The following is a 19681-nucleotide window of genomic DNA, read 5'->3' as shown; positions in this document are numbered from 1 at the left end:
ACTCTCCGTGTCCGTTTGAGAGCTGCTAAGCAAGTCAGACAAGAAGCACAAGAAATGGCTGAACAAAGAACTATGATGGATTATGCCAAGCCTACCCTCACCGGGACTGTCTCCAGCATTATCAGGCCAACTATTGCTGCCAATAACTTCGAAATTAAACCGGCCATAATCCAAATGATACAAAATACGGTTCAGTTTTGTGGTATGGCCCATGAGGATCCGAATGCCCATATTGCTAACTTCTTGGAAATCTGTGCACCTTCAAACACAATGGGGTAAGTGATGATGCCATCCGGTGAGGTTATTCCCATTTTCTTTGAAGGATAAGCCAAAGCTTGGTTGAACTCATTACCGGCAGGATCTATAGCCACATGGGACGAAATGGCCAGCCGTTTTCTCTCTAAATATTTTCCCCCTTCTAAAACTGCTAAAATGAGGAATGACATCACTACTTTTTTCCAGCAAGAGGGGGAATCTTTATATGAGTCATGGGAACGATACAAGGAGCTGTTAAGGAGAGTTCTCACCATGGCCTCACCATTTGGCTGCAAGTGCAGACTTTCTATAATGGTCTTACTGACTCAAATAAGACCATATTAGATGCTGCAGCCGGAGGATCCATAAATAATAAAACTCCTGAGGTTGCCCATGCACTTATTGAGGAAATGGCAGCCAACAATTATCAATGGCATTCGGAAAGGACTCAAACTAGGAAGCAGCAAGGCTTGCATAATGTTGACACTTATACAGCACTAGCTGCACAAATAGGAGCACTCAGTAAAAAAATAGATGAAATGCAGATAGCTGCCATGCATGTGCAGCCTCTTAATTGTGAATTGTGTGGGGGAGGCCACATCAGTACAGACTGCCAAGTTGGCAATCAGTTCAGACCATCTACTGAACAAGTTGACTATTCAGCAATTCGTCAAGACAGCAGGGTTACCAGAGTCACCATACTTTTCATCCAGGATGGAGGGGACATTCAAACCAGTCCTGGCCAAATCAGCATATTTCCAAGCCGTTCCACCAGACTTATCATCAGCCTGAACCGAAATCCAATTTGGAGGAACTGATGACAAAATTTATAGCAGGTGCAGAAACTAGGTTCCAGAACCAGGAAGCCTCAATCAAAAACCTGGAAAACCAAGTGGGGCAATTGGCACAATTAATCTCTTCCAGACTGCCGGGAACTCTTCAAGCAACACTGAAGTGAATCCACGAGAGCAGGTGCAAGCTATTACCTTAAGAAGTGGAAAAGAGTTGCCTGAGGTAGAAAAGAAGAATTGGGTTGAACCCAAGGCAGAAACAAGCCTTGGAACCAGACAACAGAAGACGGAACAACCAGAAGCACAACAAGGGATGCACCAACAACCACAAGTTCCATTCCCTAACAGGCTGAAGCAACAAAAATTGGAGAAGGAATTTGGTAAGTTTCTTGAAATATTTAAAAGTTTACATATTAATATTCCTTTTGCTGATGCTTTAGCCCAGATGCCACATTATGCAAGGTTTTTGAAGGAATTATTGGCAAACAAAAGGAAACTGGGAGATGTGGCTACAGTTGCATTAAATGAGGAATGTTCTGCAATCCTTCTGAACAAGCTGCCTCAGAAACTAAAGATCCAGGGAGTTTCACTATTCTTGTACCATTGGCAGTTTAAAAATTGAAAAAGCTTTATGTGACCTGGGAGCTAGCATCAATTAATGCCATATTTATCTTCAAGAAATTGGGGTTGATGAACCCCAACCCACTAGAGTGGCATTACAATTGGCTGATGATCCATTGAATCTAGGGGGATCATAGAGATGTGTTAGTTAAATTGACAAATTCATTTTTCCAGTTGATTTATGTGTTAGACATGCAAGAAGATGTGGAGGTCCCGCTTATCCTAGGGAGACCTTTCCTGCTACCGGGAAAGCAATGATTGATGTCCAACAAGGACAACTCAGCCTTAGGATACAAGATGAGGAGATAATTAAAATTCTGATGCTATGAAAATCACCCTCTAGTGATGATTCTTGTTTTATGATTGATGCCATTAATTGACAATTGATGAATGCTTCCAGGTAAGTAGAATAACTGATCTCTTGAACTCTGCCTCCAGCAGGGAGAACTTGAAGAAACAGAAAATGAAAAAATAAACCTCATGATAGCATACCTGAATGATAAGCCTCAATTCAAGGGAAAGGGGTTTCTTAAATTAGAGAACTTAGGCAAATTGCCCGGACCATCAGGTAAGCCATCACCCCAAGAACCCCCCACCCTTGAACTGAAGCAATTACCATCCCATTTAGAGTATGCTTTCCTTGAGGAACCATCAGATCTCCCCGTGATAATTTCCGCAGCACTGAATCCCTTACAAAGAGAAAAATTATTAAGAGTGCTGCGGGAACACAAAAATGCTATAGCTTGGAAGGTAGAAGATATCAAAGGCATTAATCCATCAATCTGCACTCACAGAATTTTGATGGAAGAGGACAGCAAGCCTTCGTTCAGCCCCAAAGGCGCCTGAATCCCAACATGAAAGAAGTGGAAAGCTGAAATAAAAGTTGTTAGATGCTGGGATCATTTTCTATTTCTATCTCCCCCCCCCCCCCCCCCCCCCCCCCCTCCCCCTTCCCACCCCCCCCCCCCCCCCCCCCCCCCCCCCCCCCCCTTCCCCCCCCCCCCCCCCCCCCCCCCCCCCCCCTTCCCCCTTCCCCCCCCTCCCGAGAGAAAAGTGTGAGATGGAGCATAAAATGCACTCACACCGAAAAAAAAAAAAAAAAAAAAAAAAAGGTGAGATGGAGCATAAAATGCACTCACCCTTAGAAATAAGTAATTGTGGTGACAATCGAGGTTCAAAGGGGCACTCTAAAGTTGAACTCTCATTGAGATTTAGTTACAGATGTGAAACTCAGTGAAATTTGATTATTAACCTTGACAATTAAAGAGCTGATTTATATATGAATTAGGAGTGAAGGCTAGACTTATGAAATTCATATTTCCTTTCTCGGATCTGATACATATCTTAAATGGTAATTTACAAAATAAGAGTTAAGCACTTACAAAAGTCCCCGACTACTCAATGCATTTCTATCTTAAAAAGTTCACCAGGTAAATGGTGAGAACAGAAGGGGGGAATGTTAAGTTTATGGCTGATGTCTTTGCTTGAGGACAAGCAAAAGCTTAAGTGTGGGGGTATTTGATGAACTTACAATTTATCTATATTTTATGAGGTTTTTGCATGAAATTTTATAATGGTTTAATTAAATTTTTGCCGTATTTTAGCTTGATTGCAAGAAAGATTTCAGGGGGAGCCAAATCAACAAAAAGAAGGCAAAAGCAAGAAAAGAAAACCCAAAAATTTATCAAGTTCAGCCCGGCCCAGCCATGAGAGCAAGAGAATTTCATTCGGCCCAAGAAGAGCAAGTGAAACTCTTTGGAAAATCCAAGGGAAGAAGCCTAGCTATGAGGAGAATTCGGCCCAGCAAGGAAGGCCCATTTTTAGCCCAAATAACAGCCTAGAGTGTAGCCCCATGAGCTCAAAAGCAAGCTAAGTTGTAGCCCAAATAGCAGCCCAAAGGGAGCTAGGGGCGGCAACTTCTAGGAGTTTCTTGAAGAGAAGGAGGGAGCACTCTAGAAGGTTCATGAGGGGTGTAATACACCCCATTCTAGAGGCTTCAAGAAGGGGCAAGAGCCCCCTTGAAAAACTATATAAGGAGGCCTCTAGGAGGGGAGAAAGTTGTTCAATTGCTTGAGAGGAAGGCTCTCCCACTCTTAGAGGTTCGGCCACCTTGAGAGAAGAGAAGAGAAGAAGGCTAGGCGCAAGGAAGAAGAAGAAGAAGGGCTGAAGGAAGTCACAGCAGCTAGAGAGAGGTGAGTTCGAATTGAGAGTTGTGATTCAAAGATCTTCTGTAATAAATCATTTGTAGTTTCATTCTCTTTTGATTTGAATTCAGTTTCTTAGTTATATGTTCTTTCTTCTTTCTCCTTGTTTCCATTCTTCCTTGATGTATTCAGCTTGTAAAATTTCAGTTCAGCAATCTAATTCTTTTTGATTCATTCAAATGGTCATGCATTGTATTTGAAGTTTCTTGAATAAGGGTGTGATTGTAGATTAATTCGGCCAACTAACCTTCAAAACTCAGATCTGAATTCTCAGATCTGAGATTGCAAGATCTGAATTGCTTGAAAGAGAATTCAGTCTGCAATTTTCAGATTGGGCGAATTAATTACAGCTTGGAATTCCTAGAGTGCTTGAGAGAGACTCTAGGAATTCAGATCTACTATTCAAGAACTGAATTGAGTGCAAGGTTAGAGATAACTTGCACAATTCAGTGGTGATCAATCAGATTTGAATGATGCCTTAGAAGTGTTTGAAGAAATGCATGCATGAGGATTAGATTCTTGCTAGAGATAGAAGAACCGTCACTCATGCATAGGATGAACATGCACTTGAGAGAGGCTGTTCATGACCTTGGGGTTTCACCAAACCAAGGCTCAACATGATTCATTCGAATGATCCAAATTGATAGATTGCTGAATTCTGAGATTGACATTACTGCTTACTCTTTAACCTGAATTGAAGGCAATTGGACCAATGATTTAGATAGATTTTAATTTAGGATTTCTTAGCTTTCATTAGAGTTTTGATTTATTTGTTGATCAGATAAGAAATGTTCAATTTAGTATTGGTAATTGTTTCCTAAATCCTCGTGGGAATGATACTTAACTCACTACTTTATTACTTGAACGGCTAGTGCACTTGCTAGTGTCACAATGAGCCACACATCAGCATTTATGTACATTAATTGTTTATTTATGTCAAATAAGCAATTGAGAAAGAAAAATGTTACATATAAATGTCCCTCAAGAACGCATGGAGTCTCAATCTGGCATTTATCAAACACAAGCACATCATCCATTTGGGAGATATGGTTGTTCTACTACTAATGTATCAGTCTGATGGGATATGAGTTTCTCTATTTTCTGGGTCTACCCATTGGTTATTTTTCGTCTGTCAAGTTTTAGTAGGATTAGTAGAGTGTTATTAGAGTTATTTTAAGCGTCTCCAGTACTGATTTTGTTCAGTGACTTGAGTCCAAAAACATGCCCTTCCATAGGACCTGTACCCCTCTTTTAGACATTCATTTTAGTTAAACACCTGTCCACAGACACAATCCACACCAGAGGGCAAATGATTTGACTGAAAAAGACTATCAGCATTCTAATTCCAGCTCCAACTTCCATCACTATTTATGTCCACAGACTGGAATGAGACTAGCTCAAGCTACTCAGCAAATTTAACAATTTCCCAGTCCTGAAAGTGTGTTCAAAATGAAGGGCACAAGATTACTGGTATACCATTAAACTCATAGCAGTCTGCCACAGCAGCATTCTAATTCTTAGAAATCTAAAACAGCTATGGAAACAACTCTAAGAGAGGCCAGTTGCTGAACCAAGGGTCCTTCCGAAAGGCCAGCCTTTCACCATTACCCAAAAAAACCTGCATTTTGTACATTTTAAAGAATTTCCAAATCTGAATTGTACATTTTGTAAAAATAGTAAAAAGTTTTCTAGGTTCTAATAGTAATAAGAGGGAAAGCTAAGAGGAAAGTTAAGAACTCTAATAAACTACAAAGTATGGACTTGAATTTGGCATTTGTTCTCAAAGCTTATAAAAATCAGCTTGAAACAAAATTTGTATTTTGTACATTAAAAAAAAAAAACTTGCAAATCTAAATTGTTGCTTGATTTAGCCATTTTTTAGGCAAAATTCCAAGCTATCTCTTCTATGTCAAGCTATCTCATTTTTATTTAACTATATTTCTTTTACATTTTGTAGGGTCTCACACATCAAATCAAGGAACAAATGGTTGAATACTTACATAAAGTCTATCTCTTCTATGTCAAGTTAACTTTGATGCCCAACAATCAAAAGCAGCTCACTGTCAACAAAGTCTAATGTTTCTAAAAATTCTTTTTTGGATCCATTTTGTATAATCATGTAAATATGAGGTTTCCAATGCATATACATTATAACTGATTTCTGCAACATTTAAGATTTGGTTTGCTATCAAACCCATAGAGAATATGTTTGCTTCAAAAATGTTTTGAATCACTTCCCAAAAATTAAATATGAAATTTGTTTTCTATTTACTCAAACAAAAAGACAGAAAATTAAATATTGAGTCAATTCCCAAGAATTAAATATGGTTGCCATTAACCCCTGTGAAGTAGGGGCTCCCACTAGTAAATATTTACAATGCTATCAAACGCAACCTTAATGAGTTAATTAGGAGATGAATGCATGCTTTTTAAAACAAACTGGTGATCAAACTAGTCAGGGGTCCAATTTTCGGTTCGAATGGTCTGACCATTCGACCCGAATGGTCAGCCCATTTTGACAAAAAAAATTAAAAAATTAAAAAAAATTAAAAATTTTGAAAAACAGTCAAGACCATTCGAATAGTTTGAATGGTTCGAACAGTTAACTGACCGGTTCAATGGTCTACTAACCAAAATCAACGATTTTGGGGGAAAAAGCGGGTTTAGGGAAAAACATAACCGATCAGGTGACCAGTTCCTAGTTTTTCCAGTCTGGTCCGGTTTTGAAAACCATGGATGAGTGTGATTGAAAGGTAAGGCTTTGAAAAGTTATATAGCACCTTCAACCAATACTAAAGATCTATTTGATTTACAGTTAATTGGAATTAGAATCCTTCAGAATTGGAATAGAAATGGTCTATCCCTAGTTTGTTTGGTTCAAACAGTAATGGGAATGAAAATTGAAATCAACCGAAATGGGATTTTATTCCCAAAGATTGAAATCAACAGAAATGGGATTTTATTCCCAAAGGAGGGGGAGGGAATGGCCATTCACTCAAATGGAGGTGTAGGTTTGGGATGGTCTATCTCTGAAGGTCCAGAGATGGCGATGGGATGAGAGAGGACATTGGGAAGAGAGGAGAGAGAGAGAGGAGAAATCTTAGGTCAAAGTTATCATTTTGTTGTCTCTCCTAGGGAAGAAATGCTCTCCCCCTTTTATACAGAGAAAGTTAAGATTCTCAAGGAAGTTATTTCCTGTTAGGAAAGGGGATATTTTCATTTGTTTGACCATTAAAGAATCATTATTAGAGAATCATGTCCCTTCAGAATTCTCTCCGTATGTAACCCTATTATACTGATGTGGCGTGGGTGGAGGAATCAGAGATCCATCATATGGATAGCCGAACCCTACAGGAAGGTGGGCGAAATTTCAAAAAAAAATTCTCTCCCATCTAGGAATCACATTCCCTATTTTAGAAAACTGCATTTCAATGATCAATCTTAAACCAAACCAGATCAAATCTGAAACCAAAAGGGAGGAGAGGGATATACCTGATATGGAGTAATAGTAACTCCCAATAAAGGTGTTCACGCCCAAGGAGAAAACCAAAAACTACTTCCATTGAAAATGACACAGTGTGAGATGAAGCACAGTCAACAGGACGACTCTTCAACAAGAACTGAATTCTTCAACAAGAAGGGTGTAGAGGGCTGCTGAGCACGACTTCAGATTGCTTCTTCTACCAAGAAGCAATATCAAGAACAATACCTGATCACTCCCACAAGTGGAGATCGAATTGGGTAGGGGCGGCAAGAACAGGGAAGAACTCCACAGACTGTTGTAATGTCTGTTGTGTATTGTTTGAGGAATTCACCCCCTTTATTTATAGCCTTCTGATTAGCCTCCTAATCCAATCAGGAGAGAGTTCTTTAATCCAAATCTGATATTTGGATTAGGACTCATGAATGGATAAGACTTATCTTATCCTTTAGCTAATCCTAATCAGGTTATAAATCTTATCTTGCCTCCTTTTAATTAACTGACTTAAACCCAGATCAAATTGGGCATTAGGTCCATTAACTTTATGTGCTCACTTAACCTCCTAACATGTTGCCCAGTTAGCTCTCTTCGTGTAGCGTGGAACCCAAACATTGATTTACACATCAGCCACACGAGTTCAGCCTAGCCTTTGTTACAAGGTGTGGCCAAATTCACTGTAGCAGATAGTGAACCCCTGAGTCCATCACCATGGGCTCTTAGTGTGCCCAACATTTACACTAAATGGTCCTTGGGCATCAAGAAAAATTCATGATCACCACGGGCTCTTAGTGTTCTTGATATTGCTTCTTCTACCAAGAAGCAATATCAAGAACAATTCCTAATCACTCCCACAAGTGGAGATCGAACTAGGTAGGGGCGGCAAGAATAGGGAAGAACTCTGCAGACAGCTGTAATGTATGTTGTGTATTGTTTGAGGAATTCACCACCTTTATTTATAGCCTTCTCTGGATCAGCCTCCTAATCCAATTACGAGAGAGTTCTTTAATCCAAATATGATATTTGGATCTGGAGTCTTTAATGGATAAGACTTATCTTATCCTTCAGCTAATCCTAATCAGATTATAAATCCTATCTTGCCTCCTTTTAATTAATTGACTTAAACCAAGTTCGAATTGGGATTTAGGCCCATTAAGTTTATGTGCTCACTTAACCTCCTAACCTGTTGCCCAGTTAGCTCTCTTTGTGTAGCGTGAGACCCAAATATTGATCTACACATCAGTCACATGGGTTCTGCCTAACCTTTGTTACAAGGCCTGGCCAAATTTACTATAGGAGACAGTGAACCCCTGAGTCCATCACCAGGGCTCTTAGTGTGCCCAACATTTACACTAAATGGTCCTTGGGTTCAGCCACCTTATGAAAACCCAAGGACTGTGAACAAATGCAAGATTATCCCATCAGGTATTAGCCTCAATGGTCTTACACTTAACCTCTTAGCCCATAATGATCAAACACTGCCTGACAAGAGATGACATCTCCCTCGGCTGCAAGGTACAGTGCTACACTCTCTACTCACATTGATCCCGAGAATTAAAACCTTTTGCGAACATTTTGAAACCATAATATATATGTATATCTTTATATAAATATATTTTGCAAAAACAAATTTCAACGGTTGAAATCAACTGTCGGAAGTTTAGGTTTCCATCAGCAAGAGTGCATCCCCAATCATTCACTTTGATCGACAAAGGGTTGATCTTGTTACTATGATCACCCACTCAGATGAATTCTCAGACTGTCCTAACATACCCAGGTTTTGACCCCCTCTAAGGATCTCACTGATTGGCATATCAAAAATAGCCCAATCCGACACCTAGTGCAGTACCATAATCAAGTCTAGGGATCAGGTGTAACATTCCAATTTTGCCCATCTATCTCCAAGGTCGAGGTCAATATTGAAATTTTGGTCTGGTTCAGGGTTTCAAGAAAACCCACACTACATATGCCTCAGGTCTCACCCCGGCAGCTGATACAAGCCACCCTAACCAACTTGGTGGTACATCAGTGTTAGTCTTGGCAGGATAAATTTTCCCAGATCTATCCAATGACTATGAAGATTCTAAACTAACATGAATCTCATAAGTGTCCAGTTTAAGGGTATTACACGGAAACACACCACAATGACATGAATCAATTATGTACTTTATTCATTTACAATAAATGTGAAAAGTACATCAATCTAATTGGAGCTAAGGGCATAACTATCTAACAGCTCCCACTTGCACTTAAGTCCAATCGGGTACAAGCCGGAGTCTTAGTCTTTCCATGTGTTTCTCAAACACTTTCCGTGTTAGTGGTTTAGTCAATGGGTCTGCCACATTCTCTACTGATGCTACCTTTTTAACATCAATATCCCATAGATCCAGTGTTGTCACACAACAGTGGAATGGGTGATATGCGGAATTACAAATTTCAGAATGAACACCTTCATTTTTTAGGTAGCCTCACTTATGGCTATGTGTCTGGCTTGGGTTATGGACTGTTATTCTTACTACTCAGGACCCCATCGCAAAGATTTAACCAGATGTTGTCATTCTACCATCTAGATCTTTTGTCCTTCGAATGTATTTTAGTATGTTTTTCACAGCAGTCCAATGCTCCTGCCCAGGGTTAGATTGGTATCTGCTTACTACACTCACTGCCTGAGAAATGTCAGGACGAGTGCACAGCATGACATACATGATGCTCCCTATGGCTGAGGTATATGGAACCTTTCTCATGCCCTCAATCTCTTCGGAAGTCTTGGGAGACATACCCATGGAGAGAGTGACTCCATGCCTGAAAGGAACATTTCCTTTCTTGGAGTTCTCCATGTTGTATCTCTTGACTATTTTGTCAATGTAATCAGACTAGGATAATCCTATTATCCTCTTCGATCTATCTCTATAGAGTCGAAGACCCGGTATGTAGGAGGCTTCTCCAAGATCTTTCATGGAGAATTGCTGTGAAAGCCACACTTTCACTGTAGTTAACATTTCTACATCATTCCCAATGAGTAGAATGTCATCTACATACAGAACCAATAATGTAATCTTATCCCTACTGGTCTTCCTATAAACACAGGGCTCATCTGGATTTAGCTCAAAGTCAAACTATTTGCTTAAGTACATATATATATCTTCAGTAAGATCTTCATTCAGGAACGTGGTTTTGACATCCATTTGCCAAATCTCATAGTCATGATAAGCTGCCATAGCTAACAGGATCCTAATGAATTTGAGCATGGCCACAAGCGAAAATGTTTCCTCATAATCGATTTCCTCTTTCTAAGTGTACCCTTTCACCACAAGACGAGCCTTGTAGGTCTCAACTTTACCATTGGGGCCCTTCTTCCTCTTATAGATCCATTTGCAACAAATTGCCTTTTTACCCCAGGGGGCAGATCTACTAGACTCCAGACTCCATTGGTCTCCATTGAATCCATCTCAGCTCTCATGTCCAACATAACTTCCGTATAAGTCACGGGATACTCCTCACTGGTCGTGGCTTCCACCAAGTAACTTTCTTGATCATAACCGTAATGAACTGGAGGCCTGAAAAACCGGGTAAATCTCCTAGGTTGTTTATTTTCTGGAGCTGGTGGGACATCTCCCACTACCCTTGGGCTCTCCTCATCAAGAACAACCTTCTGATGATGATTATCCAGGATGTATTCTTCTACTAAGAAGTGGGCATTTCGATTGCAAGACACCTTTTGCTCTTTTGGATAATAGAATAAGTTACCTACAAAGCCTTTGGGGTAAACTATAAATAGGCAACGACTGGCCTTGGATTCCAATTTGTCAACACTTATTCTTTTAACATGTGCGGGACATCCCCAAATCTTCAAGTGTTTTACACTTGGTTTCTTACCGGTTCATAACTCATATGGAATCTTAGGAACGGATTTGGTTGGAACCCGGTTCAACACGTAAATCATAGTCTCTAATGCGAAACCCCAAAAGGATGTGGGTAACTCTGAATGGACGATAAATGATCGGCCCATATCTAATAGAGTCTGGTTTCTCCTTTCTGATACACCATTTAATTGTGGTGTAGCAGGAGGAGTTAGTTGTGATACTATCCCATTGTCCTTTAAGTAGTCCCTAAATTCGTCAGAGAAATAATCGCTACCTCGATCTGATCAAAAGGTCTTAATTTCTTTCCATAAATGTTTCTTGACTTTTTGTCTGAATTCTTTGAACTTTTGAAAAGATTCAGACTTTTGTCTCATTAGGTACATGTAACCATATTGTGAGTAATCATTGGTAAAGGTTATGAAATAAACATGCTAGTTGTTAGATAGTTTTGTATGCCCTTAGCTTCAATCAAGATGATGTACTTTATGATTTTATAGTAAATGAACAAAAGTGGATATTTGATTCATGTTCCCTTGGTATGTTTCTGTGTAACACCCTTAAACTGGACACTTAACGAGATTCGTGTTAGTTTAGAATGTTCACAACCAGTGGGTCGGTCTGTGAAGACCTACCCTGACAAGGCTGACACTATAGTGCCACCAAGTCGGTTGTGGTGGCCTGTTTCAGCTGCCTGGGAGAGACCCTAGACACATACAGTATATGATTAATTGAACTTTTGAACTATACCAGATTTTCAGTATTGCCCTGAACCTTGGAGATTGATGGGCAAAATAGTAAAGTTACACCCGACCCCTAGACTCGATTGTGATACTGCACTAGGTGTCAAATTGGGTTGTCTTTGATATACCATTCAGTGAGATCCTAAGTGGGGGTCAAAACCTGGGCATGTAGGGACAGTTTGAGAATTCATCTGAGTGGGTGATCATAGTGACAGGATCAGCCCCTTTGTCGGACAAAGGTAATGATCGGGGATGCACTCTCACTGATGGAAACCAAGACTACCGGCAGCCGATTTCAATCGTTGAGATTTGTTTTGCAAAATATATTTTATATGAGATATAAAAGTGTATATATTATGGTTTTGAAATGTTTGCAAAATGTTTTAATTACTGAAATCCATATAAGCAGAGAGTGCATAATTGTTCCTTGCAGCCGAGGGAGAGGTCCTCTCTTGTCGGGCTGTGTATGATCATTATGGGCTGAGAGGTTAAGTGTAAGACCATTGAGGATAATACCTGATGGGATAATCTTGCATCTGCCCACAGTCCCTGGGTGTTACAAGGTGGCTTGGCCCAGGGACCACTTAGGGTAAGTGTTGGGCCCGTAGAGCCCATAAGATGGGTTTTCAGGGGGTGCACTATCCATAAAAGTGTATTCAGCCAAGCCTTGTAACAAAGGCTGGGCCGAACCCATGTGGTTGATGTGTAGATCAATGTTTGGGTCCCACGCCATACAAGGGTGCCCAATTGGGTAGCAGTTTGGAATGCTAAGTGAATACATAACCTTAAATGGACCTTAAGCCCATTTCAAACTGGGCTGATTTGATCAGTCAATTTAAAGGGGCGAATTCTGAGATGGATCAGCTGATAGGTTTAGGCCCAGACCCTATCCACTTAGAGAGTCCAAGATCTAAATAAGATTTAGATCTGGAAGCCTCCTAATTAGATTAGGAGATGGTTGATCTGATCTGCAGATAAGATAAGGGTTATCTCTTATCACTTAAAGGGACTTCTAATCCAAATATGATTTGGATCAGTAACTCCTAATGGGATTAAGAGCTGATCCCTTTAAGTTTATAAAAGGAGGAGGGGGCGGTAGCCTTTTGACATGCAATACACAACTCCTGTCTTCAGAGTTGAAATCCCAAGAAGAGAGAATTCCTGCTTCCTGCGAATACTCTCTTGCCACCTCCTTCCTGCAATCGCTGCCTCCAACAGTTCGATCTCCTACTCTCTACAGGAGTAATCAAGATTCGCACCAATCTTTTGGGGAAAAGATTGATTGGAGCTGTATTCACAAGCCATCCTGTTGATTCTTGCGAAGGGTCCAGTTCTTTTGGAAGAACTTTGTTGATTCTGCTCCATCCTACACTGCGCCATCTTCAGTGGGAGCAGATTTTGGATCCTTCCTTGGGCGTGAACACCTCCATTGGGAGATACTGTTTCTCCGTATCAAGTATAATCCCTTCCCACTCCTTTTGGTTCAGATCTGGTTCAGTTTATGGTTCAAGAGTGATCCTTGAAAATATGATTTTCTAAATAAGGAATGCGATTCCCAGTTGAAGGGAGAGAAAAATTTTTGAAATTCGCCCCCTTATTCCGCAATCTTTGGGCGTCCATGTGATGGATATCCTATCCCTTCACTAGTTACATGTCCTAACATTCAGGGGACCACATACATCAGTATGTACAAGGTCAAGTGTGATTGTAGATCTTTTAGGCTTTACCATAAATGGTTGTTTCGTCATCTTACCCTGAAGGCAAGGCTCACAGGTTGGAAGATCTTCTACGGTTAGAAAATCTAAAGGGCCATCATTTACCAACCTTGTGATACGATCTATGTTAATGTGGCCAAGTCGGTAATGCCACAGGCACGTGGGACTAACTGTATCACCTGTCCTCTTCTCGGGGATTATTTCTGACGTAGTTTTGGTAATGCTTGTTTCCAGAGAAGGATGAAGAAAATAGAGACCGTTCTCAAGTTCTCCATATGCGAGGAATTTGTTTTTTCGTTTAATAGTAATCACATTACTGAATAAGATAGAATAACCATCCATGCACAATTTTGAGATAGAAATCAAATTTCTTCTTGAATTAGGTACAAAAAGACAATCTTTAACTACAATTGTTCCTTCTCTGAAAACTAGTTCTATAGTTCCTATGGCTGTAGCTGCAACTGTTGCAGAAGTCCCCAAGTAGAGCGTCACTTCTCCGTCACTCAATCTTCTTCTTATCTTGAACCCCTGCAGTGAGTTACACACATGAGTTGAAGCCCCAGAGCCAATACACCAGGAAGCAGAAGTGACCAACAAATTGGTCTCTATGATAAAAGACTCAAAATTACCTTGCTTCTTAGTCTCCAAATATTGGGGACAATTCCTCTTCAGTAGTCGGTCTTTTTGCAGAAGTGATAGGCATCTGATGCCCTATATTTCTTCTACTTTTTAGTTTTGCTACCCTTTTTCTAAGCCTTCATTTTATCCTTCCGCTTTTTCTTGCTTGATTTTCCACCTTCAACAAGCATGTCTATCGGCTTATCCTTCTTAATCAGTTTTTTAGCCCTCTGCAACATATTGTTGAGTTCCTAAAGACTAACGTTTAGTTTATTCATGTTGTAATTCATGATAAATTGATTGAAGAACGGAGGCAAGGAATTGAGGACAACATCAATTTTAGTGTCATGATCTAACCCTGACCTGAGAGCCTCCGGTTCATTGGTGTAACCCATCATTTTTAGACAATGGTCATGAACTTGTTAGTTCTCGGTCATCTGTGCAGTCATAAACAATTTTAAGACCTTCTGTCGAGTAGAATAGTTCTTCTCTTCATACATTGTCTTCAGACTATCCAATATATCCTTGGACACTTCGATCTTATCGAATTGTCGTTGTATCGGATTGTCCAAAGAGGCTATAATATAACACTAGGAAAGAGTTTTTCTCTTCCCATTCTTGATACTCTCTTCTTCGGGCCTCAAAATCCCTATCACTTGGACGATCCGGAGTAGGGCTCTTAGCAATTTTGTCCAGTTTTTCGGATGTCATAATCAGCATAAGGTTTCAGAACCAGTCAACATAATTAGGGCCCTTAAGTTTGCTATCATCCAACAATTTGGTGAAGTTTTCGTTTGCCATTTCTGGTAAAGGCAAGGCAAATTTGTAAGTCCACAACCTAATTGATTCATGTCATCACATAGATATGGATTTTAATCTATGTTTCATTTCCATTTTGGGCATCTCTGAGATTCCCTCCAATCTCAATGACGGAGACAATTGTGCCTCTAGAAATGTGAGAAACCACATAGGGTGCATGGAGCCAACTATTTCATCTGCAAAACCCCACCACCTTCTGTGAAGGATCTCATCTACTCATCTTATGAGCTTTCCCTTTGGCCTCTGTCAGACAAGGTTCATAACCATTTTAGGTTAAACCTTTCTGTCCAATAAGTGCTCACCCATCATATTCGTGAACGCCAAGGTACCGTGAGAGAGTCTTCCATTTTAGCATTGGCCCCTCCCACATTGGTCTATGACGCCCTTATCATCTCATGAAGCAATCCAGCCAACTGCATTAGCAGATGAATAACCCAATTTTATGGTCCATCCCCACCAATACAATCAACCTCCATACTAATGATGGAAGGCCTTTAGAGAATTCATCATATGAATCTCCCTATCACATGCACTTATATTTTCAAGAGGGAACAAATATTTACGCCCTAGTTTAATTTAGGTCAAACTAAAGTGGCTCCCATTGGCTTTCATAAAGCCAAATTTAGATGGGCCCTAAAATGCTAGCGTTCTGCACGGTTCTTCTTGGGGAGGATGCTATTGTAGGGCCCACCACGTAGGGAGATCACCCAATGATCTTAAGGAGACAATGGCAATGATGTGCATTCAGACATAGTGTGTATAAGAGCCACTATCAAATAAGCATGGCCCAAGTGTTTACGGCTCATGAACATAGCACATCACACATCCATACATCACATGCATGAAATCCATAATTGATCCTATCAATTAAATAACTGTAAAACCCATACATAATGCCCATTTAATTTCTTAATATAACCAATTAATATTATCTAGGTATATGGGCTGAACTGCAAAGAGTAGTTAGGTCCATATAGCATTTATGATAAATTGGGCTAAAGTAGTTTTAACAAATTAAAACTGGGTTTTATAGATGTGGGCCGAATTGCATCTTGCAATTAACTATCAATCCCTCGACCCATATAGAAAATTTTAGGACTGAGAGCAGCCCCTTTCGAACCATAGATTCAGTCCTACCTGTTTAGTCCAATCTGATTCGAATGGGTTTAGGGTTTGATGTTTAATTCAAGATTCAATTCAAAAAGATGATCTGAAATTAAGCAACTGATACAAGACAATCAAGAATCAATAAGAGGGTTGTTCATAAGACTGCTACCTTGCAAAACAAAGATCAGTTCACAATATGTAGTTTTCAAAACTGTAAATTGCAAATTATTGAAGCCGAATCTATGAAATTCTCTCCCTTGCATTTTCTGCTTTGTCTTCGAATGAAATAAAATAGAAAACCTAATTTTTCTATTAATATTACATCATAATCGATTTCCTATACATTCCGTCTAAAAATTAAAAATAAAATTAATTACAGACCAAAATTGCATAGAACAAATCAGTAGGTGCACAGATTTCTTGTGCAAATTAAAGATTCGATCTCCACTATACAAACAAGCCAAAATCCAAGAAAAATAAAGAGCAGTTCCAAATCTTAATCAGTTTAATAAAGATTTAATTTTAGATCATTCACCCAAAAATTGGGAACCGATTTCCCAGAAAAATATTAACTGTGCAAATTGGGTATAACGCCTTCTGCCCATTTGCACAGATCTAGATTTGGTTTAATTTGGCTCAAGATTTGAACCTGCCTCTGATACCACTAGAGGGATGAGAAATCCATCATATGGATGGTCGAACCCTACAGGAATGTTGGACAAAATTTCAAAAAATCTGTCTCTCCCATTTGGGAATTGCATTCCCTATTTTAGAAAATTGCCTTTTCAAGGATAAATCTTGAACCAAACCAGACCAGATCTGAAACCAAAAGGAATGAGAGGGATATACCTGATACGAAGTAACAGTAACTCCCAATGGGCGTGAAAAGGAATTGCCTTTTCATGCCCAACAAAAAGACCAAAAACCGCTTCCACTGAATATGACACAGTGTGAGACGAAGCAGAATTATCAGGATGGCACTTCAACAAGAATCAAATTCTTCAGCAAAAAGGGTGTAGAGGGATGGTGAGCATGACTTCAAATTGCTTCTTCTACCAAAAAGCGATATCAAGAACAATTCTTGATCACTCCCATAAATGGAGATCGAACTAGGTAGGGCCGGCAAGAACAAGGAAGAACTCTACATGTTAGACAGTTTTGTATGCCCTTAGCTTCAATCAAGATGATGTACTTTATGAGTTTATTGTAAATGAATAAAAGTGTATATTTGATTCATGTTCCCTTGGTATGTTTCTGTGTAATACCCTTAAACTGGACACTTAATGAGACTCGTGTTAGTTTAGAATGTTCAGAGCCAGTGGGTCAGTCTGGGGAGACCTATCCTGACAAGGCTGACACTGTGGTGCCACAAAGTCAGTTGGGGTGGCATGTCTCAGCTACCAGGGTGAGACCTTAGGCACATATAGTGTAGGATTAATTGAATCCATGAACTGGACCAGATTTCCAGTATTGCCCTGGACCTTGGAGATTGATGGGCAAAACTAAAAAATTACACCCGACCCCTAGACTCGATTATGATACTACACTAGGTGTCGGATTAGGCTATCTTTGATATACCAATCAGTGAGATCCTTAGCGGGGGTCAACACCTGGGTATCTTGAAACAGTCTGAGAATTCATCTGAGTGGGAGATCATAGTGACAGGATCAGCCCCTTTGTCGGACAAAGGTAATGATCGGGGATGCACTCTCACTGATGGAAACCAAGACTACCGGCAGCCGATTTCAATCGTTGAGATTTGTTTTGCAAAATATATTTTATATGATATGTAAAAGTATATATATTATGGTTTCAAAATGATTTGCAAAAGGTTATAATTCCCGGGATCCATATAGGCAGAGAATGCAACACTGTTCCTTGTCGGGCAATGTATGATCATTATGGGCTGAGAGGTTAAGTGTAAGACCATTGAGGATAATACCTGATGGGCTAATCTTGCATCTGCCCACAGTCCCTGGGCGTTACAAGGTGGCTTGGCCCAAGGACCACTTAGGGTAAGTGTTGGGCCCATAAAGCTCATGAGATGGGTTTCAGGGGGTGCACTGTCCATAACAATGTAATCGGCCAGACCCTGTAATAAAGGGTGGTCCGAACCCATGTGGCTGATGTGTAGATTAATGTTTGGGTCCCATTCCATACAAGGAAGCCCAACTGGGCAACAGTTTGGAAAGGCTAAGTGAATACATAACCTTAAATAGGCCTTAAGCCCATTTCGAACTGGGATGGTTTAACCAGTCAATTAAAAATGGGCGAATTCTGAGATGGATCAGCTGATAGGATTGGGCCCAAACCCTACCCACTTAGAGAGTCAAAGATCTAAATAAGATTTAGATCTGCAAGCCTTCTAATTAGATTAGGAGATGGCTGATTTGATCTATAGATAAGATAAGGGTTATCCCTTATCACTTAAATGGACTTCTAATCCAAATATGAATTGGATTAGCAACTCCTAATGGGATTAGGAGCTGATCCCTTTAAGTCTATAAAATGAGGAGGGGGCGGCAAACTTTTGACATGCAACCAATACATTCTTGTCTTCAGAGCTGAAATCACAAGAAGAGAGAATTCTGCACCCCGCGAATACTCTCTTGCCGCCTTCTTCCTACAACCGCCGCCTCCAGTAGTTCGATCTTCTACTCTCTACAAGAGTAATCAAGATTTGATCTTGATACCAATCTTTTGGGGAAAAGATTGATTGGAGTTCTATTCACAAGCCATCATATTGATTGTTGTGAGGGGTCAAGTTCTTTTGGAAGAACACTGTTGATTCTGCTCCATCCTGAACTATGCCATTTTCAGTGGGAGCAGATTTTGGATCCTTCTTTGGGTGTGAACACCTCCATTGGGAGATACTGTTTCTCTGTATCAGGTACATTCTCCCTCTTACTCTTTTTGGTTCAGATCTAGTTTGGTTAATGGTTCAAGATTGATCCTTGAAAAATATTTTTTTTTGAAATAGGGAATTCAATTCCCTGCAAAGATGGGAGAAATTTTTGAAATTCGCCCCCCCCCCTAGTCGGCATTCTTTGAGCGTCCATGTGATGGATATCCTATCCCTTCAGTGGTATCAGAGCCATGGTTCAAATCTTTAACCAATTTCTTTCAGATCTGAACCTGCACCAATGGGCAGAAGGAACTTGCGACCCAGATAGATGTTATCCTTAATTCTTTGCCCCTGTCCTTTAATCCGTTCGTTATGAACTATAATATAAACAAGCTGAATGTCAGCTTGCAAAAGCTCAGCAATATGTTGCAAAGAGCTGAATAATTTATTAGAAATGATGAGCCTATAGCTATGCTTGTTGAAGATAGCAAGATAGGCAAGAGAAAGAGGAAAGCAAAGAAGCCTTAGAAGAAAGCCACTAAGGGTAAGAAGTAGAAGAAAGACAAAGCATCGGATGCTTGTCACTTCTGCAAGAAGACCGGCCACTGGAAAAGGAATTGTTCTG

The 19681-nt window shown here is 40.1% G+C and overlaps 1 non-coding gene across 1 annotated transcript; it reads right to left on the bottom strand.

The window, feature by feature from the left end:
- Positions 1 to 429: 429 nt before the first annotated feature.
- LOC148848916 (small nucleolar RNA R71) lies at positions 430 to 535 on the bottom strand. Its single transcript, XR_016101556.1, has one exon. It is a non-coding gene; the product is annotated as a small nucleolar RNA R71 (small nucleolar RNA).
- Positions 536 to 19681: the final 19146 nt, after the last annotated feature.

Source organism: Nelumbo lutea, chromosome 6 (assembly GCF_056320005.1).
Source record: "Nelumbo lutea isolate HS-2025 chromosome 6, American lotus-T2T, whole genome shotgun sequence".
NCBI lineage: Eukaryota > Viridiplantae > Streptophyta > Magnoliopsida > Proteales > Nelumbonaceae > Nelumbo > Nelumbo lutea.
This window is presented reverse-complemented; position numbering and strand designations above follow the sequence as displayed.